The sequence below is a fragment of the Desmodus rotundus genome, chromosome 13 (assembly GCF_022682495.2).
Source record: "Desmodus rotundus isolate HL8 chromosome 13, HLdesRot8A.1, whole genome shotgun sequence".
NCBI lineage: Eukaryota > Metazoa > Chordata > Mammalia > Chiroptera > Phyllostomidae > Desmodus > Desmodus rotundus.
Window position 1 is genome coordinate 53,284,340 of NC_071399.1, and position 24,468 is coordinate 53,308,807.

Below are 24,468 nucleotides of genomic sequence, written 5' to 3' on the forward strand. Positions count from 1 at the left end.
GTACATGGTGTGTGCTCCCCCTGGAAGCCTTGTATGCCCCAGCAAATGACCTCATCATCACACCGGGCAACTCGAGCAGCCACAAGAAGTGGATCATAGCAGGAATGCTTGAGCCCATCACATGTTTGGAATGAATCATTTAATTCTTCACACTACACCCTGTCCTGTGAGCTGTCAGCAGAGGAGAAATCCATCAATGCCAGCAAGATTTTCTCTAAGCAAATTCTAGGGATTTGAAAGCCCTTTAAAAGTGGTTTTCTGTAGCCAGCATTGTCAGTGTTTCTAAAAAGGTCAGCTGCAAAGGCCGCAAGCCTTCCTCCACCTGGCTCCTTCCTGTGCCTGTCAGATCTGCCAGAATTGAATTTGCCAGTGAGCAGAGCCGAGAGGTACAAGGCTAGGGGAACAAGAGCAATAGTCACTTATTTACTGTGTCTCTTTCTAATTTGTTTCTAACCATCACAATTATGAGATATTCCACACAGGAGATAAGCTGATATCTCCTGGCTGGACAACTTCTTCTGGAATTGCATCCAGGAATAGTCAAATGTCCACTTGTATTTAGTATATTGTACATAGCTTTTTCATATTAAGAAATAAAATGTGCACGTTTTAACAATTACTCCAAACAGTAACACATGTGGCTTTATAAAGTAAGTAGACAAAGAGTCTCACTTACTACCCGTTTCTGGTCAGGGCTGTGCCATAACTTTCTTGCCTATTGCCCTTCCTTCCCCTCTCCTCTGACCCTGGCTGTGACGACAATCCTGCAGGTTCTGTAATGGAAAGGCACCTGAAGTGCCATTTGGTATGGGGAGAATTTCCAAACTCTGGGTAGAATTAGGCAGTGGGAAGGAAGTTCTAGATGCTGTTCAGCTATTACTACCTGTGCAAACTTGGACTAATCACCTCTGGTCTCAATTGCCTCATCTACAAATTTTCAAAGGTGGACAAAATTATCTATAACCACAGTTCCATGGTCCCATACCTCACACGGTGAATTGACTTTGCCCCTTGTTGTCTTAGAGGAAACACATCATTTCAGTGTATTTTTGTCTCCAGAACCCCACACACATATTAGCCCCTATTGTACAGAGGATCTTGGCACATTTATCAATTGCCCTAACAAAACCTGTTACTGAGTATGCATTCTGCAAGTTATGTAATCTTCATTAGAATTGGAAAAGAGGATAGATATTTCTATGGATAATTTCTGACCATTGTCTTTTACTCAGCACTTTGCTGCCTTAAAATAAAACTCCATATCTGCTGATCTGCACAGTGGGATCAAAAAGATGATGAATTGGAAAACTACTGTGTACTGAGAGCTGACCTTTGTGCCGTGGCTGAACAATGTGCAATTGTGTGTGTGTGTGTTTTTTTAATTGTAAAATCTTGTAAACAGAAATCTCCTCCACAGGGGAAGAAGCATTTTGCCAGGCTAACCTCTCAAGTTGAGAATGACTTGAGGATTGTTGAGACTCAACACTGTCTGGGGCTTTCACCTTCCAACAGAGACGGAGTCTGCTCTTATATGGCCACACGTATTGTCTTTGGAATGCCAGGGTTATGTAATTTTAAATTGAGTGGTGCTTGTGTTTGGCCACTCAGAGCAAAGTGTAACCCTCTTTTAAGGTGCTTTGGCTCTACAGGGTGTCAAGAACAACATGTTCTGCTCTAAGATATCTCATCAAGGGACATAACAACACTTAGGGATCGACCGTGCATTGTCCTCCCCCTCGACAGGCACCAGAGGCTCTTCCCTCTTCTCACAACCTTCAGTAAAAGAGTCTTGGAGCTTCCAACTCTTTCTCTAAAGGAACAATTAAAGTGTTTGGCAAGAAAACCTGACCCTCAAAGATGGTGGATGTGACCCCAGAGGAATTTCAGAATATAAGGACTTATTAAAGTTACATGCAACACTGAAACACTAGTAATGGTAGCTGGAGCTTGACCTGGAAATGGAAGGGAACAACATCTGTGTGAACATCCCAAAGCAGGTTTGTCTCCTAATGTAGCGGGAGTGTGGCAAGAAACTAATGAGCTTGTCAAGAGTACTCCGTGTACTTGATGCCATACTTGAAGCCTTATTCATTGAAACAAGGGGGAGGGGGGAAGTATATTCACTCAGAACATTAAAGTTGGAATTTCAAATGAATATGTATAATAAATACTGATGCTAACGTAATGAGACTGACAATTTCTTCATTCCAGCACTAATTAAGAATTCTTCACTGGCTTCCAGGAATAGAGGGAACCTCAGCAAAGCTAGATGGTCCATTTCCTTTTTGCGGAGGACTTGCTAGCATGTATGAAATTCAACCCTGAATACCCTGACCCAGAAAGGAGCTCTTGCGCAGCCCAGTGTAAATCCAATGGCAATGCTGGGGAAGCAGCCTGTTCACCAGCCTTGGCCTTGCCTCTTGGGGACAGTTCCCACAGAGCCTGGGGCTGGTGAGAAATCTGAGGGTCTGTGCAACAGGCCCGGATCCCCCGATTCCAGGGTGTTATGCACAGAAAATGACAAGGGCAGATGACAAAGGGTATCCAGGAAGACCCAGCCAGGGCTTATTTAATGGACACATGGGCTGGGAAATACAGCTGCTTATTCTGCAGTTGATATTGAAGGGGTCTTTGTCTGAAATGTGTCCCTCAAGTCCCCCATGCTTTGGAACAACTATTTTCCAAGCTGATGGAATATGCACATTCATACATTGCAGGCTTAAGCACAAAAATCTGATATTTAGTATGCAGCACCCGAACTAAATCTCTTTCTATGACCTTCCGTGGAAACTGGAACGAATGAGAATGAGCTCTTCAGAGGTGGAAGGTTGCCGCAGCTCCACAAAACTGCCTGGAAGCAGACATTTAGTCACTTGGCTGGAATACAGCTCCACAGCTGGCCTGGCTCCTTGCCCCCTAACATCTGAAGTCTGTCTTTGGAGTGGTGTCTCTCAGTGAGAGGGACTTCTCTTTTAACATACAAATAGCCCTGAGAGGCTATCCATCATGGACATCTTGGTTTCAATTCCTTCATTCACATGCTTTCCTCCTAGCCCCAGCTGAGATGAAGGGCCTCAGACAGAGACTGTGATGGGGGGAAGGGAGAGGAGCTGGTCAAGGCAGAGGGGTGTTTGCAGGTTGGAGCATCACCCAAACAGAGGACTGGGCCTGGGACACAGTGTGAGGGCATGGAACTGGGCATGTAGGGGGTGACATTCTTGCCTCGGGTGATGGATTTGGCCTCTCCCTCCTCCCAGGAGCACTCAGTGAAGGCTTTGTCAGGTGTGGATGAGGAGTTGCTTGGTTCTCTTTAGTCTTGCTTTTTTAGAGACAATAGATTTCCATCTGTATTTTGCCCTCCCTTTTCTGGAAGCTCTGTCTGACATCAGGGTTATGCCAGGAAGTGCCTGTCCGTGATCAAAGGCCTTCCACCTAAGGGGAAGCCTCTCAACATTGGACACATACCCACAGCCCCTGGGCCATGTCTCTGGGGAAGTGCACAAATCAGATATTTTTATCCCTAGTTTGGTTTGCCAAAGAGGGAGTCTTGCCCAGTGCCTTTTGAAAGACAATTTGTACCCCTGAGAGGCCACAACCTTTATTGGAAGTCCCTTCCCTCCACTACAGAAGCTGGGCTGCTATGTGCCCCGTTGGACAATGTGGCAAGTCACAGGGAAGTTCTTGTGCAAAGAACTTTGGAATTCCTGAGCTCCGTCCCATCCCGGTACAGATGGAAATGAGGTCAGTGTGAGCCTCTTAAACTCAGAATGTTCCTCCTGTGGAATGAGAGTGTTGACTGTACTTCGGTGGAGCCTGCTCTACGAGGAAATTTTCTGAAGGGTCTGTAATTCAGCCTTTAGGAAGAAGCTGTTATGTAACAGTTTCTAAAAATCCTTCAGTATTATTACCTTAGCACTAAAAAAACCCAAGTGCCTCTAAAAAATGGATAGGGCTTAAAGAAAATAGCTCTTTTTTTCCTCTAAGACAGATTTTTTCCCTCTTCTAAGGAGAACCAGATTTTTTATTAATATGATTGATATATAACATTATATTAGTTTCAGATGTACAACATAATGACTCAATATGGGTATATATTGCACAATGATCACTACAGTAAGTCTAGTTAACATCCATCACCACAAACATAAGAAGAACCAGCTTTGCGTTTCCTGATCCTCGCTCTGCCAATGACCTTCTTCCACTTCACTACTGCCATCCCCAAAGAGCTTATAAGTAAAGACCGTGACATCAATTTCCTTCTTAAAACCACTTCAGCCCCTCCCTGGGACGATCTCATTTTCCTGTCATTTCGACATCATTAAATCAGACTGTCCCACCCAGATCTGCAAAGAAGCCACATGGCCAGACCCCTGAAAATGCTGGGTAAGTCGGATATGCCAAGGGGTGAGCACAGGAGGCAGAGGAGCGGACATTTGTGATGACAAGACTCACCCTCCTTTATGTAGTCAGATCCATCGCTCCCATGCCATGGCACTGGAGAAACCCCACACACAACTCGCAACTCAGCATAGTACAGGCTTAGAGTCAACGGGACCTGCCCCTCCAGGCTCTGTGACTTTGGGCAAGTTTCCTGGTCTCTCTGAGTATTAGCTTTCTCACTTTTAAAATGAGGATAATAATTGTATGTCTCAGAGTTCACGTAAAGATCAAAATAAAATATGAAAGCACCTCATTAACAGAAAGAGCTATTCAGTTCAAGAGGCATTTAATTTTAGGACCGAGAGGGAAGTAGGCCCTCAGGAAGTGAGGGTCTATTTGAACAATTTTGTGTGAATCCTAGTCAAACACCTCAGGATGGATGCAGAGCCCAGAGCCTCCCTGTCAGAGTAAATGAAGTGGGGACCAAACCAAGGAAAATAAAAGGCAGAGTGGCAGAAGGTGTGAAGTGGCTGATGCGAGGCCACTCAGCTCCAGAATTTGATGCCCCTCCAGGAGAGTGCAGAGCCCATGTGCTTTGTCTTATTTGCAGACATGGTCGTGATCATGAATTTCTTCCTAATCAGAGCTTTGTTTCTCGGGTTCTGCCGTCACCTGTCTGGGGGAGGTGAGGTGAATGGCCTTTCTTAGGAGTGGCTCCAAGTAGTGTCCACTGTAGCCACAGGTTTCCCTTTAGAAGGCTGTGAGTGCTGGGACTTTATAAAAATAAAGGCTGTAATAGAGTCTGAGATACCTCCTTGGCCAGTATCCCTTCCTCAAATCCAGGGGAGGGGAGAACCCTTGACTCAATTACATATTCAATATCCCTGTCAGAACTATTGGTCCCTTTAGTCAGTCCTTTTGGTTGGTAACTAAGGAGTCTTAGAAGGCAAAGCTTGGGGTTCCATGTTCTGGTATATGCAGGGAGAATAATAAAAATTATTTTTATTCAAAATAATAATAGCTAACTCTTATCTAGCACTCCCCATATGCCAGATACTTGCTAAGCACTTACATAAATAAACTCATTACGTCCATGAGACAGGTACTGTTGTTATTCCCATTTTATTTAGAAAGCAAAGTCTACCATAAAAGATACAAAGCCAACTTGCTGATTGAGGGGGAAAGAAGCTCACATGGAACCCTGAAAAATCTAAGAACCTGGCCATAGTTCCTAAATTCCCAATGCTTAGTTTCAATTCCTCTTGGGGTTCAGGTGCACTCTCCTTCCTGAGACCCATAAAAAGGCTTGGTCTCCTCCCAACAACCCCCTTTTTAATTATACCAACCTAAGAAAGTGTGGCAGGGCAGCTCACTGTTCACTGAACATGTTCCACATATCCCTGTCCCCTGGCAATTAGGTTGAGGCCATATGGTAAGTTCTGGCCACTAATTCTAGGCAAGGAGCACAAGTGATATGTGTTAAAAGCAAGCTAAAGCCCTGGACAATGTGTCTCAGTTGTTTGTAACGTCATCCAGTAAATGGAAGTTTGCATGTTTGATTCCCGATAAGGATACATACATAGGTTGTGGATACATCCCCAGTCCAGGTGCATGTGATCCCTGGTCCAGGCGTGTATGAGAAGCAACCAATCGATGCTTCCATCTCCAATCGATGTTTCTTGATCTCCCTTCCTCTCTCACTAAAAAGAAAGAAAAAGTCTTTAGGACTCCCAGTCAAGATGGAGGCCTAGGTAAACATGGCTCACCTCCTCGTACAACCACAGCAAAAATTACAACTCAACTACGAAACAACTATCACCCTGAATTGTCAGAAAACTGAGCTGTATGGAAGTTCAACAACCAAGGAATTAAAGAAGGCACATTCATCCAGACGAGTAGGAGGGGCTGAGACACAGAACAGGCTGTCCCATACCCATATGTAGTGGATAAAAATCAGGAGGGATACCTCAGGAGCAAAGAATCCAAGCCCCACACCAGACCACCAAGCCCAGGGTTCCAGTGCCAGGAAGATAAGTCCCCATAACTTCTGGCTGTAAAAACCAGCAAGGGTTGGGGCAGTGGAAGAAACTGTGGGATTCTCAAGTATATCCTCCTAAAGGGCCCACAATGGACTTAGGACATAGGCAGACTCACTGCCTCTGGTCTCTAGTACTGGAGCAGTAGCTGGAAGGGCACCAATGGCACATAGGGAGAAATTGAAGCATCTGGCATTAGGGTGAGCACAGGGCGACAGCTTCCTCCAGTACAAAACTTCAGAGGCCAGTCAGCATCATTGTCCTCTTTCTGAGCCCTCCCCCACACAGAGCCACAGAGCAGGGACACCATATCAGAGACTCCAACAACCTGTGTTACCAGGGTTGCCCTGCCCTGGCAATAGCCTAAGGCTCCGTTCCACCCAACTTACCAGTGCACTTTTCTACTATAGGCCACACTACTAAAACAGGGAGTCAAAGCAGCTGTACCTAATACACAGCCACAGACACTGGGAGGCTGTCAAAATGAGGAGACAAAGAAACATGCCCCAAATGAAAGAACAGATCAAAAACTTCAGAAAAAGAACTAAACAAAATGGAGATAAGCAATCTATCAGATGCAGAGTTCAAAACACTGGTTATTAGGGTGCTCAAGGAACTCATTTGGGTACTTCAGCAGCATTGGGAACTTCAACAGCACTAAAAAAGACCCAGGCCAAAATGAAGTTTACACAAAGTAAAATAAAGAAAAATTTACAGGGAAACAACAGTAGAATGAACGAAGCTGAGAATCAAATCAATGATTTTGAACATAAGTAAGAAAAAAAACATTCAATCAGAACAGCAAGAAGAAAAAAAAATCTAAAAACACAAAGATATGCTAAGGAGCTTCTGGGATAACTTCAAATGTACCAACATTCAAATCATAGAGATGCCAGAAGGAGAAGAGCAAGAGCAAGAAATTGAAAACTCATTAGAAAAAATAATGAAAGAAAAATTTTCTCATTTGGTGAAATAGACATGCAAGTCCAGGAAGCACAGGGAGTCCCAAACAAGATGTACACAAGGAGTACCACACCAAGACACATCATAATTAAAATGCCAAGGGAGAACCAAGATGGCAACATAGGTAGACACACTGAGCCTCCTCGCACAACTAGAACTGACAGAAAATTGAACGGCAAGGAAGTCCGACACCAAGTAGATAAAAAAGAAACATACATCCAGACCGGTAGGAGGGGCAGAGACAGGCACCAGGGCAGAGAGGACTCGCTTGGCTGTGGTGGGACCGAGACTGGCGGAGTGTGGGACGAAAGGGGCAGGCAGTCTGACCACTAGCAGACCCTGCGGCCCCACATTCGTGCACAGATAAACCGGGATGAACTGCGGGGAGCAAAACAGACCACGTAACCCAGGGCTCCAGCGTGGGGAAATAAAGCCTCAAACCTCTGATTGAAAGCACCCGTGGGGGTTGGGGCGGCAGCAGGAGAGACTTGCAGCCTCACGGAAGAGGTTGTTGGAGAGAGCCACAGGGGCCTAGAGGGTGCACAAGCCCACCCACTCAGGAACCAGCACCAGAGGGGCCCAATTTGATTGTGGGTAGCAGAGTGAAAGACTGAAATCTGGTGGAGAGGGGAGCGGGCGCCATTGCTCGCTCTCAGCCCCTCCCCCACATACAGTGTCACAGCGCAGCAACCAGGGTTACCCCACCCCAGTGAACGCCTAAGGCTCCGCCACTTAAAGTAACAGACAAGCCAAGACAAAAAAAAAAAAAATGGCCCAAATGACAGAACACTTCAAAGCTCCAGAAAAAATACAACTAAGCGAGGAAGAGATAGCCAACCTATCGGATGCACAGTTCAAAACACTGGTTATCAAGACACTCACAGAATTGGTGGAATTTGTTCGAAAACCAGATGAAAAAATGAAGCCTATGCTAAGAGAAACAAAGGAAAATGTACAGGGAACCAATAGTGATGAGAAGGAAACTGGGACTCAAATCAACGGTGTGGACCAGAAGGAAGAAAGAAACATCCAACCAGAAAAGAATGAAGAAACAAGAATTCGGAAAAATGAGGAGAGGCTTAGGAACCTCCAGGACATCTTGAAATGTTCCAACATCCGAATTATAGGGGTGCCAGAAGGAGAAGAGGAAGAACAACAAATTGAAACCTTATTTGAACAAATAATGAAGGAGAACTTCCCCAGTCTGGCAAAGGAAATAGACTTCCAGGAAGTCCAGGAAGCTCAGAGAGTCCCAAAGAAGCTGGACCCAAGGAGGAACACACCAAGGCACATCACCATTACATTACCCAATATTAAACAGGAGGAGAGACTCTTAGAAGCAGCAAGAGAAAAGGAGACAGTTACCTACAAAGGGGTTCCCATAAGACTGTCAGCTGATTTCTCAAAAGAAACCTTACAGGCAAGAAGTATTCCAAGTCATGAAAGGCAAGGGCCTACATCCAAGATTACTCTATCCAGCAAAGCTATCATTTAGAATGAAAGGGCAGATAAAGTGCTTCTCAGATAAGGTCAAGTTCAAGGAGTTCATCATCACCAAGCCCTTATTATATGAAATGTTAAAGGGACTTATCTAAGAAAAAGAAGATAAAAAATATGAACAGTAAAAATGACAGCAAACTCACAGTTATTAATGACCACACCTAAAACCAAAACAAAAGAAAACTAAGCAACCAACTAGAGCAGAAACAGAACCACAGAAATGGAGATCACATGGAGAGTTATCAATAGGGGAGTGGGAGGGAGAGAGGGGGGGAAAGGTACAGAGAATAAATAGCATAAATGATAGGTGGAAAATAGACAGGGGGAGGGTAAGAATAGTGTAGGAAATGTAGAAGCCAAAGAACTTATAAGTATGACCCATGGACATGAACTATAGGGGGGGAATGTGGGAGGAAGGGGCTGGGCAGGATGGAGTTGAGTGAAGGGGCGGAAATGGGACAACTGTAATAGCATAATCAATAAATATATCCAAAAAAAGTAAAATTTAAATAGAAGAACACAGTTCATCACTGCTAGATAGCTATTTAATCCAAGGACCTATTGAGTCACCACTGTGCAAGGTGCTCTTAAAATGAGAGAAGGCATTTAAGGCCCTTCCCTGGGTGCTTACATTCAGCAGCTGAGCAGACAGGACACTTCACTGTGATGTGGAGAAATAACTCCTAGCAGAGTTTTGTACCAGCCTCCCTAGTCATGGGCGCACAAACAGTCATGGGTGCTTCGCACACTATCTCATAATTGTTCCGATATCTGCCTGCCATATCATGAAGAAAAGCATGGATAAATCTTGTTTGTCTTTGGCCTGTTCCTGAAAAATTGGTCTATAAACTCTTATTGTATAGATAGCAGTGGGTTGCAGAGGAACCATGGTCCAGATGTGGAAATTAATGCTGGCTCTCAAGGATGGGCAAGATTTGCATGGGCCAAGGGGAGTAGTGGGGACTCCCAAGGGAAGAGTAGTTTGAGCAAAAACCTGAATTTGGAATGTCCCAAAGGGTAGCTGAGGTGGCAGGCTTGACAGGCCTGTTCGCCTTGTCCTTGGCTCCCACTGTCCATGCAAGAATTTCAAAGTAAGGCCCATCTCTAAAAAGCAGCCTTCTCCTGAGAACCTCCAGGGTGGCCTTCTGGGCCTTCCAGCTGCAAACTCCTGCTATGACTGCTGGGGGAAGGGAGGGCAGTGGGAGACTAGTGGGTAGCCCCAGTCCTTCTGGAGCCCAGAATAATGACAGCTCAACAGAGCAAGCCTCATTACGTGAGCAACTTCATGATGTGGCTGTTTCGTTTTGCTTTGCTTTTTTTTTTCCTTGAAAATAAGCTGAGAACCTTCTTTTACCCATGATTACAAGTTGGGTTGGTGATGAAAGGTCTGTGCCACACAGAAGGAGCCCTAGAGGAGGAGCTTTCACATTTGCAAGCCCTTTTGTTGAAAAAAGTTTACTCTGTGGCCAAGAAAAAAGAACAGGGTGGAATTAGCAGGGAGGATCAGAATCATGTCAGTCTTTATGGGGCTGCTTGGGATCCCTGGCTGATCATCACCACTGCCAAACATTTCAACCCTACACACAACCCAGTAGAATCATCAGACTCATAAAGATCTAGAAAACTTTGGGGGAAAAAATCAGTTGGCCCTTTTCCCACATGCAGGCAAAACTGTGCTTTAGCAGTTTTTGCAGAGAGCCTGGCACAAAGTGGATTAGTCAAATGGGATGGATGGATGGATGGATGGATGGATGGATGGATGGATGAATGGATAAATGAGTGGGTAGGTGATTTTATGAGCATATGAGTGGGTGGGTAGGTTGAAGAAGAGAAAGTCTACCCTATTTAAAATACCTCAGGAAAAGGTGTAGCAGAAGTGGAATCTCACCTTTAGCATAAGCAACAATTCTGCCATATCTGCTAGAATGCAGCAGAGGCCCACCCCTAACCCATTTACATGAGAGATGAAGAACTACGTGAAGAATTGTACACCTGTGGCTTATATCATTATATTAACAAATGTCACCCCAATAAAGTTTAAAAAAAGAACCATGTGGAAAGGATTTCAACCCAAGAAAAGAGCACTCAGATACACAAGCTGACCCTATGACAAAATCTTAGTAGTGGGAGAGGTAAGGATGGCTGTGTAGTATTGAACATGAATTTGTCTGGGTCAGCTCCTGATAACAAGCAGACATCCAGGCAGTTGTGCCCCAAAGAAGCAGTGACACCCAGCAGAAACTATTTTTCCATGGGTACCTGAGACAACTCTAAAGGACTACCTGCTAGCAAGGCACAGATGCCCTGGCAACAGATGTTCCTAAGCTCATGGGTATTGGATTTAAATCATGACTTCTTTACTAACTCATTTTCTGTCCCAGGAAATTTTTTTCATATTTTATTGAGATATAATTTACATACTATAAAATTCTTTATATATGCACATAAAGCATACAATTCAGTGGTTTGAGGTATATTCAAAAAGTTGCACAAACTTCACCACTACCAAATTCCAGAATATTCTCATTACCCAAAAGGAAATCCCATACTTATTAGTATTCATTCCCCATTGCTCCCCCTCTCCCCAGTCCCTGGCACCACTAACTTTCTTCCTGTCTCATGGATTTGCCTATTCTGGACATTCCATATAAATAGATTCGTACAATATGGGATCTTATTTTGCCTTTTTCACCTACCATAATGTTTTCAAGGTTCACCCATGTTGTATCATAGATCATTACTTCATTCCTTTTTATGGCCAAATAATATTCAATTGTATGAATACACATTTTTTTATCCATTTTTCAGTTGATGAACATTTTGGCGGTTTTTATTTTTGGGCTAATATGAATAATGCTGCTATGAACATTTATGCACAAATTTTTCTGTGGACATATATTTTCAGTTCCCTGAGCTATATTACTAAAAGTAGAATTTTTCAATCATACGATAACTCTGTGTAACTTTTTCCAGAGTGGCTGCACCATTTTATATTGTTACCAGCAATGTGAGGGCTCCGATTTATTCACATCCTTTCCAACTCTTGTTATTTTCGACCTTTTTGATTATAGTCATGCTATCAGTTATGAAGCAGTATCTCATTGTGGTTTTGATTTGCATTTTCCTAATGACCAATGATTTTGAGCATATTTTCAAGTGCTTAATGGCCATTTGTATATCCTTTTGGAGAAATATCTATTCAAATCCTTTGCCCATTTTTTAAATTAACTATTTGTCTATTTACTGTTGAATTATAAAAACTCTTTCTATATTCTGGATACTAGGCCATTATGAGATAAATGACCTGCAATTCTTTCCCCTATCTTGTGGGTTGTCTTCACTTGCTTAATAGTGTCTTTCAGTGTACAAAAGTTTTTAATTTTAATGAAATCTAATTTATTTTTTCCTTTGGTTACTAGTGCTCGGAGTGTCATAGCTAAGAAACCATTATCTAAATTCAAAGTAATGAAGATTTTCATTTACGTTTTCTTCGAAGAGTTTTATAATTTTTGCTCTTACATTTTGGCCTTTGATCCATTTTGATTTAATTTTTGTGTGATGTAGGGGTATAACTTTACTGTTTTAAATGTAGATATCCAGTTTTCCCAGCACTACGTGTTGCAAAGACAATTCTGTCTTAGTTGAATTGTCTTGGCATCTTTGTCAAAAGTTAAGTGACCATGAATGTTTGGGTTTGTTTCTGGACTATCAGTCCTATTCCAATGGTCTATGTGAGTACCCTTCTGCTACTGCCACACAGTCTTATTGCTGCAGTTTTCCAGTGAGTTTTGAAATTGGAAAGTGTGAGTCCTCTAACTTTACTCGTCTTTTTCAAGATTATTTGTGCCATTCTAAGTCCCTTGCATTACTATATAAATTCTAGGATCTTGTCATTTTTGCAAAAGAACAAGCTGAGATTTTTGCTGGGATCGTATTGAACCTGTAGATCACTTTGGGGAGTGTTGCCATCTAACAATAGTAAGTCTTCCAACCCATGGATACAGGATGTGTTTTAATTTATTTAGGTCTTCTTTAATTTCTTTCAGGAATATTTTGTAGTTTTCAGTGTATAAGACTTGTGCTTCTTATGTTAAATTTATTCCTAAGTATTTAATTCTTGTTGATGTTATTGTATATGAAATTATTTTCTTATTTCATCTTCAGGTCGTTCATTGGTAATGCACACAGAAATACAACTGAGTTTTGTATATTAATCCTGTATCCTTGCAAGTGTGCTGAACTTGCTTATTAATCCTAATAAGGCAAGTTAAAACACTACAAAGCTCACTTGTCTTACTAAGTTTCAGCCATTTTTTCTCAAATAAATGCCCCCAATTGCTGCAAGTCTTTGGTTAATTTTCAGAGTTTTGAAAGAGCTGATTCTGACTTTTTTTTTTTTTTTTGGTGTCTGTGATATTATTACTTTTATGGAGGGGAGAGTTTTCAGAAGTCCTTACCCATCCATTTTCACTGACATTACTCCCTCTTAAGAGACTTTCTTGTACCTCCTGTTCCTCAGCTGTATTATCATCTTCCATAGTTTGGGAAATGATTAATAAGATACTGTGGTTGAGCACCTAACATTACCTGGCACTAGTAGATACTCAAAAAAGCTGTCACTAGAGAAAGCAGAAATAGCAGTGACTGTGCAGTGGCTGCCTGACCTTGCTCATGAAAGCACAACAGTGCCATCCTAACACCACTGAGCTGACATCCAGATAGCCCCCCACCAACCCCAAACTGGCTTACACCAATTCCTCGTACAGCAAACCCTTCCTTTCACTCCTGTCTCCCTGTCAAATTCTCACTACTTTTTCCAAGCTGTGCTACCTGTGTCTGTTCTCTGCTCGGTGGTAACATGCTGATTACTGATATGTCACCTCTCCAGGTAACTGAGGGTTTGAACCTAGTTGTGCTCACAGGTCTGAGTGAGGTTCACAAACCCTGAAGGCAGCCATAGCCACTTAGGCCACAGTAGACTTGGAGGAGGCAGGAAAACAGTTCCTTCAAACCACAATAGCTTCATCCACCTCCACTTCAGGCCAGCCCTGGCTAGGATGACTTCTGTGGCTTACAAATGATTCTAGGGAGACTAAACCCCGAGTCCACATGGTCTGTGGTATCAACCAGAGAGAGTAGGTGAGTGATCACAATGAACCTCAACACTGCACAGCACCTTTTCCTAGCTACATGGGCCCTCCATGCACACTCACATCATCCCAGCCGCACCGCATACCTGAGGGTCAGTTAGTTAGCAGGCTGCCCAGGACCCTTGAGGATATGCTGCTCTCCCAGTACCCTCTCCTGGTGCTCCACCTGTGCCCCACTCTCTAGTCAGCCATAACTCCTGATCAGCTTACATCTGCTGTCCTCTTTGTTGGAAGCCCCTCCCTCTCCATCTGCCACCTGCTCATCACTCAATCCAGGCCCAACCCACATAAACTTTCTGAGAATCTTTTTTTACTACTTCTTTGACTCATAAATTTACTCACCCATTCAACAAATATTTGTCAAGCAACTGCTATGTTTCAAACACTGTCCTGCCCTGGGGAATACAACAATGGACTTGCTCTTATGGAACATACATTCTAGTGACTGGTGCCAAAAAAATAAGCAGAAAATACATAGGGAGTAATAAGCTCCCAGAAGAAAAATAAAAGAGGGTGAGGGTTGGGTTTTGGGCATCATATTATGTAGGGTACACAAGGAAGCCTCTATGATAAGATAACAATTGAGCAGAAACCTTGAGGAAGTAAGGTCATGAGCTACACAAATATTAGGAAGAAGAGCATTTCAGCCAGAGAAAACAAGTGCAAAGGCCCCAAGTTGGAAGCACATGTTTCATAAGCTTAAAATACAGCCAAGCCAGTGAGGCTGGATTAAAGTGAACAAGGAAGACAACATCAGATGAAGAGGCCAGAGAGATAGCAGACCATGTGTGGCTTTATAAATCATGGTAAAAACTTTGGATCTTATAGGATGTAAGTTCTGAGCAGAAGCATGACATATTCCAAATTGCATTTCAAAAGATTCACTCAGGTGCCATGTTAAGAATAGACTGTGAAAGGCCAGGATGGAATGAGGCAGACCAGTTAGGAGGTTGTTGCAATAAGTCAGACACAGTGAGATGGTGCCAGGGACCAGGGTAAACAGTGGAGGTGGTGAGAAGGGGTCAGAATCTCAATATATTCTGAAGGCGAAGCCAACAGGATTTTCTGATAGGTTATGTGCAGGATGTGAGAGAAAAATAAGAATCAAAGATGACTCTAAGACTCTTGGCGTACAAAACTGAAAACACACAGTTGTCATTTACAGAGATGGGGAAGCCAAGCAGATAAAGGCACCTCCCTCTTGTCTTCAAGGCTGTGCTCCTCCCACACAACTGCAAGTTTACCTTTTAACCCATGGCTGTGGACTGCAGGCCCTTTGGACATCTCCAGCTAAGATCCTCTTTCATCGAGTTACATTGTCTGAATATTCTGGGAACTAGCAGAAGTTCTGCAGGTCCCAGTGGTTGACAAGAAGAGCAGACCCTGAACTGAGGCACTGACAACTTCAAGCAGGGCTGGCACAGGAAGAGGAAAGGGCACTAGAGTGACAGTTACACACGTTGTCTGCACTTTGGCATCCCATGGGAGCTCTTGTCCAGGTCCTACTCCAGGCCAATTCATCAGAATGCCTGCAGGTAGGAGGCAGGCATCCATTTTTTTAATTTCCCAGTGGATCCCAACATTGGGCCAAGGTCGAGAGCCAATTTCTACGATCAAGTGCCTCTTCAGTGCCTTCTGGTGTTTGCTGGTTCCAGCTGTGCTTAGCCAGGGATTGGAAACTATCAAGGGACAGACACACCTCTGTCCTTACAAAGTGAGGTGGACCAGATATGGGCTGCAGAGCATTTTTCTGTTTAGAACTGAAACCAGATCAAACTCTCTAAGAAAGCATTGCAAGACTACCCGACCTCACTCCACATTCCACCCCCAGCCCTGCTTTGAAGGTGAGCATATTTCAAAGAGTTTTTCTTTTAATACAATCTGGCCAAACTCTGTCCAGGAATGCCTCCAAGGCAAGCCCACCAGTGTGTGGAATGTGGCAGAGGTAGCAGAGCTCAGGGCTGAGCCCAGTGTCAGGTGTTCATTTCCCACATGGGCACTGGGACAGGCAGGGATGGTGGCCAGGAACCAGAGGATTGTGAGAGAATGAAGGATCCCCCAAGGCATATCGACTTGGGAACAGGTCAAATTTCAATTCTAGACCCAGGAGCCAGAGAGACCTGCCCCCTCCATGAATGCCCCTCAGTCAGCCATTTCCCAGCCAACCAGCCAGCAGACAGACAAGCCATTCATTGCACAGAAGCTCTGTTCCAGGCCTGTGGGTGGCTGGGACCCCTCCTCAGTCACCTGGCTCCCCAGACACCCCTGTAGACAGAACCCAAATAACTTGATTAAGGTAAGATGAAATGAGAAACATTTGCTCCTGAAAATTGCTAACATCTGTCCTGGCTTTTTGTAACTAAGGAAAGGGAATGCCCGAGGAGTCTGGCTGTGGGAGCAGAAGCTACTCTTTCTACACCCACTTCCCCAACCACCTACGGGAGGCCCGCAGGAGACACCAGGACTGAGGAGAAGGTGAGGCCATAGTCATCAGGTCACCCTGGATGCAAACCTTGACTCCCTGGGACTACCCAGGAGACCTTACAGCTGATTGTTTGACCTTTCTCATCTTCAGTTTCCTCATAGGCTTGTCAGGAAGATTAAGCAAGTGATGTGAGCAGATGCCGACACATGAAGGTATTCAATTGGGTTAAGTTTCCCTCTGGGTTTCCTCACCTGCCTGGTGAACCCATTATTTGACAGACTCAGTTAAAGCTGAGTCAGGCTCTCCCTCCCATCCCCCCAAAACCTCCTTTCTGTGGGTACAGAAGGAGAGAAGTGAAAGACCATGTTATAGACTGAAAGTTTGTGTCCCCCCACCAATTCATGTGTACAATTCCTGTCCCCAATGAGAGATTTGGAGGTAGAGCCTTTGGAAGGTCATTAGTGCCCTTATAAAAGAGATCTCAGAGAATTCTCTCAGTCCTCCCTCCCATGTGAAGGCACAGCGAGAAGACAGCCATCAATGAACCAGGAAGCAGGCTCTCACCAGACACCAAATCCCCTGGCACCTTGATCTTGACTTTCCAGCCTCTAGACCTGTGAGAAATAAGTGTTTGTTTATTAGCCACCACTGTATGGTATTTTTGTTATAGCAGTCCAAAGAGACTAAAACAGACTGAAGCCTGACCTCATAGAGAAGGCCCCCCACACATGTGTGGGACAGGTGTGGCTTCAAAGTCCTGTCAAGTGAATGATTTTGAAGAGCAGTGCCAAGTGAGGTTGTTGACTGGTTGACCTGAAACTGTTCCCAGAGACAGATCACTGTGGTGCCATTTCACAGAGGATGACGTAAGGTCTAGAGAGCATCTAAAGATGTTGCAATCATACCTTATTGGTCCAAGTCTGCAACAAGATGGGGAAGAAGCAAGGGATGCAGTTCTGAGGTCTTCCACATCCTCAAGGAGACATGTGTTGATATGACTTTGGCTTACTCCTCCTTCTTAGCAGAGCCCATATAGGGTCCCTGTAGTTGATTAAAGATGACCACAATGCCTTGTCATGCTCTCGTCAAGAGTCTCATACCCGAGGCAACACTGGCACAGGGATGCTTACCCATCAGAAAGTGGTAGAAATATTCCCTGCTAAGCCTTAAGAGGCTGTAGCACTTTTGGGAGCTGTTTGCCTCCATGTAAGAATCCCAGCTCCTTGGCCAGAAAGTCCTCATGGAAACATCATTCAGAAGCCATCTTGGAAGTGGAGGCCTTGAGATGACATGGAGAGGCCAACTGTCCTCAGGCCTGAGAAGACTCCAGGTGACTCCAGCCCCAGGGTCATCTGACTGCAACTGCATGACAGGCGCCAAGTGATACGGCCACAGGAGCTGCCCAGCTGAGCTGAGGCAACCTACAGAGCCCCAGGAGGCAATAAATACTCACTGTTTTAGGCCAGTAAGTTTAGGGATGGTTTGTTATGCAGCAATAGATTCCTGAAAAAATCCCCGGTTCTGTTCCTAGCTAACTTTCTCCTGCCTCCATCTAAAATTCTCCCACCCCTCCTTCTCTTTCCCTACCAGGGTCTTGTGAGGTTCTCTGCACAGAGCCCCTCATGGCACACACACTTCAGTTCACCTCAGACATGCTCTGTGCCACACAGCGTGTAGGTGCAGAGGCCACAGGGAATCGAACAGACAGAAGGTTAAGACACAAACAAGCCCTTCTACTCCCCTTTCATCCTATCCCATTTACCCGGGTCCTCCTCTCTTTCTGATACTCAGAATCACCATTTGTCATTGCTACTCACTCCCCTGCATCTGGAGTTTCCTCACTCTTGGCTCAAGGTCCACCTCCAGGTGGGCACAGTTCTCACAGTCCTGAACGTGGACATGGCCTTCTCAATTCCCTCCACGGCCTCCCACTTCAGGGCCGCTCTGCAGGGTTCACTTGAGCCTCGTTCTCACCAGGGCATCCTGACAGACCTGTACTCCTTCCTCCCCCTCTCCCCTGGCTTTGAGGCTGCTGCCTCCCTCCCTACCCCCTGACAGAAGCCCCAGTCTCCCAGATAAATAGGAAGATATTAGAAGCTCTCATTATAGGGGGTGCCATCCTGAGAGCATGAGCAAGGCTGCCAGATGTGCAGATATCAGAGAAGGAAGATGGACCCTCTGGGCTTGGCCTCAAAGGACTTCTGCAGCTACATCCTGAGCCTGGAAAATTCCAAATATACAAAAGCAGTGGATACATACATTAAACCCCATGAACCATCACTCATGGCTCACAACAAATCTTATTTTCTGTCACCCCACCAGATCTCCCCCAAAACTGGCACCAGGAGAAAGGCCCCAGGTTAGGCCAAAGGTAGGCTGGCCTGAGTCACTATAGAAATGCTCACCATGTCACCCCAGACACTTTTGAGGTTGCATACATTTTCCAGAGCATTAAGGTCCTCATGACAAAAGGTACTGCTCAACCATTTGGGGGTCTGCACCCATTTACAGGAAGCTATTCTAGCAACCCTGGTCTCCTGTCAAAATAAAATGCCAGTTGCTCTGCTGGTTGGAGAGTTGTCCCATGACCAAAAGGTTATAAGTTCGATTCCCAGTCAGAACACATGCCTAGGTTGTGGATTCTCTGGTCCCAGCATGGCCTGGGCAGGTTTTGGAGGCAACCTGTTGATGTTTCTCTCTCCCTTTCTCTCTTCCATCCTCTCTCTAAAAGCAATGAAAAAATGTCCTCAGTTGAGGATTAAAAAAAACAAAAAAAAACAAAACCCAAACCCAGATGCCACAGAGACCCTGTGAGAAATCTTAGTTTGAAAAAATGAAAGGAAGGAAAATCTGATCTGAGTAACCTGCTGGGGAAAAAGTTCCTATTTCCCAAGGATGTCAGAGTGAGCAAGAACGCAAAGAGCAAGAAGCACTAGGGCACCTGGATGGCAGTCTCCACGATGCCCTGGAGGCCACAGGGCCTGCTAGGGTTAAGGTGTAGAGAGTCCCCAGCTACAATGCAAGCATTTCTTTATCAATGAGCTGTCACTGTAGAAAGTGGCGAACAAGGTAATGAACTGACAATGGCCTGTGTGAGTAAGGGAAGGTGAATGCTTGGCCCCTGTGGGGAGGTGGGGATGCTGGTCAGCTTTGAGGCTGACCTGCCTCCCTCTGTGCCTGAGTGGAGCCTCTCTCAGTCTCTGGGCCCAGAGCTGCTACACTGAAGGTGAAGGTGGCAGGAAAGGCCTTCTCTGGCATATCCAAACTACTCCCACAAGGTTAGCCTCTTTACTTTGAGACTTCAGCTCCAACCCTGCCCAGGAAGAGGGAAGAAAAGACTCCTGTCAGAGATTAAGTCACAGCAGGAATATCCTTAAAAGGGAAGATGGAAATTTTAACCTTTTTCCTCCTGAGTAGGACAGTGAAAAGGAAGGCTGTTCTGAAGGGTGGGGATTCCGGGCACACACTGCATTTGGGGACCTGATATGCCCTTGACCAGGGTGTACAGGGCAGGAAGCTGAGAAGTACTGACCCTTTGGCACAGGGGAGGCTTTCAGGCAGCTATTCTGGGGATCAGCATCTTGCTGGGTGCCCTAGCCAGGCCAGGAGATGACCCCATCCCTGGTGGGACATAGGGTGGGGCCTTAGGAGACCACCCCAGATTGCCCAGTAACCACCACCACCTCCCCAGCCCCCAGGCTTGCTGGATCCAGCTCATTCCATTGCTGCCTCAGGGGCCCTAGGGCTTGAACAGAAGCCCATGTCAGCCAACAGAAGAGACTTTGTTTCCTGGACTGAGCTGGGCTTTTTTCCTCCTCTCTCTGTATGGGGTACAGGGCTACTAAGAAGGTTTAGGTTATTGTTATTTCCAGCTTGGCAAAAATATAAATGTGAGAGTTCACAGTGACGGAAAATAGATGGTAGCCACCACCTACTGCTCAGACCCAGACTGGCAGCTCCCACACTGAGCAGTGGCAGAAACTGCACATAGAGGTCAGAAGTGAGGAGCTGCCTTCTAAGGTGCTACCACCAGCTTCGGAAGAAGGTACCACCTAGAGACCTTTGCTATAGCAGCATCTGAGCTCCCCCACTGTGCCCTCCTGACACCCACCCCTGGGGCCTGCCCTAGCCTGTTCTGCTAACTGCTTGTTCACCTCCTTTCCTTAGATGAAGGGTCTCTCTGTTCCTGGAGCTTTCAGGGTGTTTCATTTAATCTCCACGACAATAGGTTCAATCATTCATTCATTCACTCAGTGATACGTATCGACATATTGGAGTCTCGGGTCAGAAAGGAGGATGGGCAGATGCAGAGCAAGGAGCCCTTGAGGAAGACAGAAAATGAATAACTATGAGAGAGATGAACAAGTGGTAGCAACAATAATAACCACTAATTATTAAGAACTCATGATGTGCTGGACATGTGGAAGCTCACTATCCTCCCAATTCCACTGTCGGAGGACTCTTACCACCCCAATTTTACAGCGAGGGCTAAGTAACTTGGCCAAGGTCCCACCGTAAGTGGTAAGTGGTAGAGCTGAGGTAACAGCCTCAGAAATGCCCCAAAGGCTGCTCCCTCAGAGGCAGACTCAGTTTTCAGGGGTCCAGAGCAGCTGGTCAGCTGTGGATGGTGGTCAGAATTGCAAAGCAGAAATGCACTGGGTGCAGAAGCCCATGGTGGAAACCAGGAAGCCCCTCTGGAGTCAGGCAGTTTGCAGAGCCCTGGCCTGTTCTGCAGGATAAAGGCTGGTCCTCTCAGGGCTCAGGGAGAGGCAAACACTGCTGACTTGGTTTCCACCCTCACACTGCCCCAGTCGCACTGGGTCCTCATCCTGCTGGGTAGTGTCCCCAGGACCCAGCAAGTCAGGGGCTGTTTGCCTGGAAAGACCAGTCCCTATCAGGTGCTTCTAGAAGCGACTTAGGCAGTATGACCAATGTGTACATTAGCCAGTGCTCTAGAGGGAAAGGGGAAAGAGCTGGGACAGGGAGTCAAACAGCCTGACCCTAGGTTCTGCTCACCAACTGCACAAAGTTCATTAAGCCACTTGCTGTCAGTGATCAAATAAATGGTCAGAGTGAGTAAGGGTAAGGCCAAGGTTTCCAGCCTGGCAGGTGGTGCTCCAGGAGCAAGGAACACAGGCAGGGGGCAGGAGGTTCAAAGAAACACTGCTCGGTGCATAGGGTTGGAGCTCTCCACTGGAGGCATCTTCCCAGCCTGGGAGATGAGGGTGGTCCAGGAGTTGAGTGAGAGTTAACCAGGAGTCCTGTTTGAACCCAAAAGGAGAAGGTCATCATTTGGTTTTGCTTGTTAGACAAGTGAGATTAGGAGAGAGTGACCTAACATCTCAGAATAGCAACTCTCCAGGGGCAAAACCAAAACACGAAGTCTAGCGTATTAACCGAGGTCAGCAACTGTGAAAAATGGAAGAAGTCTGAAGAGGTCAGGAAGGGGGTGGGGCAGTGCTGCCACAGTCGCTCACCCGCAGACCCCTTGCCCTGGACCTGGGGAGAGCATGAGGTGCTGGGCGAACCTGCGCCTTTTGGCGCATCCCCTTATTCCATACTGAGCTCAGCTAGAGGACTTGGCCCACTGTTCTCCTGAGACTTTGATGAGAATTTGTTCCTCTTTCTCATAAGCTCCTGCTTTGCTTGACAAACCAAACCGTAAACTATGGCTTTCTCAGTCACAAAGTCCCGCGTGAGTCATCTCCACAAACCACTTTAGAATCCAAGTGCTAGAAGACGTTCCCCTGGGCAGAAGAGACTGCTCAGTAATGAGAAACTCCAGTGGAAAAATATCCCGAGAATCTGGGCTCCTGTTGACACCCACACTGGAGAAAGTCACATGGTGAGGCAGGCAGGTGCAAGTCAATCGTGTACATGAGTGTATGTGCTGGTTCCCTCCTCCCCTTGCAGGGCCTGGGTGAGGCTATATTTATCCATGGAGGAAGCTTCCAGCCCCCAGCCCTCTTCATCCAGTCACCCCAGTTCTGTCCTTCCATGCACCCATCCCATCTCTTCCAGAGCAGCTGTCCTTGTCACCCCTCAGATCTAGAGTGCACACACTGACAGGGAGGATCCCCTCTCAAGACTGGCCCCAGAAAACCAGAATGCAGGTAAGAGGCCCATGCAAGCTCTGGAAGCAGCTCAGGCCAGCTAGTCAGAGTCTTCCCATACCTGGCATGTGGCCCAGAAGTGCAGGCACAGTTTCCAGTGAAACATCTCCTTGTCCCTCCAGGTTTTTCACCCTGTGAGTTGGGGAGCAGTCGGAGGAGAGCAAGAGCAGATCCTTTCTGAAACAGGACTGCAAATAGGGGTCCCAGATGTCTCTGGTGGCAACAACATGTGTGGAAAGCAGTGTGTGTGTGTGTGTGTGTGTGTGTGTGTGTGTATGTTTGTATCTGGTTCTTTCTCTCTCTAGTTTTCATTCTTTCTCTCTCTAATGTAAAATGCAAAACTATAAAACTCCTAGAAGGTAACAGGAGAAAGCCTAGGTGACCTTGAGTTTGCCAATAACATTTTGGATAGAATACCAAAAGCACAATCCATGAAAGAAGGAATTTATAAGCCAGACTTCATTCAAGTTTAAAATTTCTGTTCTGTGAAACACAATGTTAAGAGAATGAGTCTAGGAGAAAATCCATGCAAAAGATACATCTGATAAAGGACTGTTATTTCAAACATACAAAGAACTCTTAAAATTCAACACTAAGAAAACAAACAACCCTATTTAAAAAGTACGTCAAAAACCTTAACAGACACATCAAAAAAGATATACAGTTGGCAAATGCGCATATGAAACTATGTTCCACGTCATATGTCATCAGAGAAATACAAATTACAACAGTGGAATACTACTACATGCCTATTCGAATGGCCAAAATCCAGAACACCACCACCACCAAATACTTACAAAGATGTGGATTAAAAGGAACTCTCACCCAATGCTGGTGGGAATGACACGTGGTACAGCCACTTTGGGAGACAATCTGGAAGTTTCTCAAAAAACTAAACATAATCTTACCATGTGATCCAGGAATCATACTTCTTGATACTTAACCAAATGAGGTATAAACTTATGTTCACAAAAAAACCTGCACACAGATGTTTATAGCAGGTTTATCTATGTTCATAGCAATTTATTCATAACTACCAAAACTTGGAGGCAACCAAGATGTCCTTCAGTAGGTGAATGGATAAATAACTGTGATACATCCAGACAGTCATATATATATCCTCACTGAAGATGTATTTTGTAGAGAGAGAGAGATGTGAGGAAGAAACATCAATGTGAGAAAGAAACATCAATCGGTTGTCTCCCATACTTACCTCTACCAGGAACCAAACCCTCAACTTTTTTTGGTGCATGGAATGATGGTCCAACCAATTGAGCCACCTTACCAGGGCAGACAGACAATAGAGTATTATTCAGCAATAAAAAATATGAATTATCAAGCCATAAAATGACATGAAAGAAACTTAAATGCATATTGCTAAGTGAAAGAAGCCAATCTGGAAAGGCTACGTGTTGTGTGATTCCAACTATCTGACACGCTGGAAAAGTCAAACTAAGGAGACACTTTAATCAGTGGTTGCCAGGAGTTGGGAAGGAGAGAATGAATAGGCAGAACACAGAGGACTTTCAGGGCAGTGAAATACTCTGTATGATTCTATAGTAATGGGTTCATGTCATTATACATTTGCTTGAGCCTACAGAACCTTAAGGTAAACTATGGATTTTGGGTTTGATAATGATGTGTCAAGGTATCAGTTGCAAAAAATGTACCCTCTACTGGAGGATGGTGCTGGTGGAGAAGGCTATGCATGTGGGGAGCAGGGGTACATGGAAAATCTCTGTACCTTCCTCCAATTTTGCTGTGAGTCCAAAGTTGCTTTAAAAGTAATAAAGTCCTTTTTAAAAAGATAAAAAGGAAACTTTCAGTCAGTTTTATTCTTATTTTTAAATCCTCTTGGCACAACGTGCTTGCTTATTTCCTGTCTCCCAGTGAGGCTGATC

The 24,468-nt window shown here is 45.1% G+C and overlaps 1 long non-coding RNA gene across 1 annotated transcript in view; it reads right to left on the reverse strand.

Moving 5' to 3' along the window:
* The window catches only part of LOC128779838 (uncharacterized), a 41,190-nt gene that overhangs the window by 2,440 nt on the left and 14,282 nt on the right, over positions 1 to 24,468 (reverse strand). The window contains exon 2 of the long non-coding RNA XR_008425914.1: positions 5,960 to 6,080. This is a non-coding gene — a long non-coding RNA (uncharacterized lncRNA). The remainder of the gene's footprint in view (positions 1 to 5,959; positions 6,081 to 24,468) is intronic.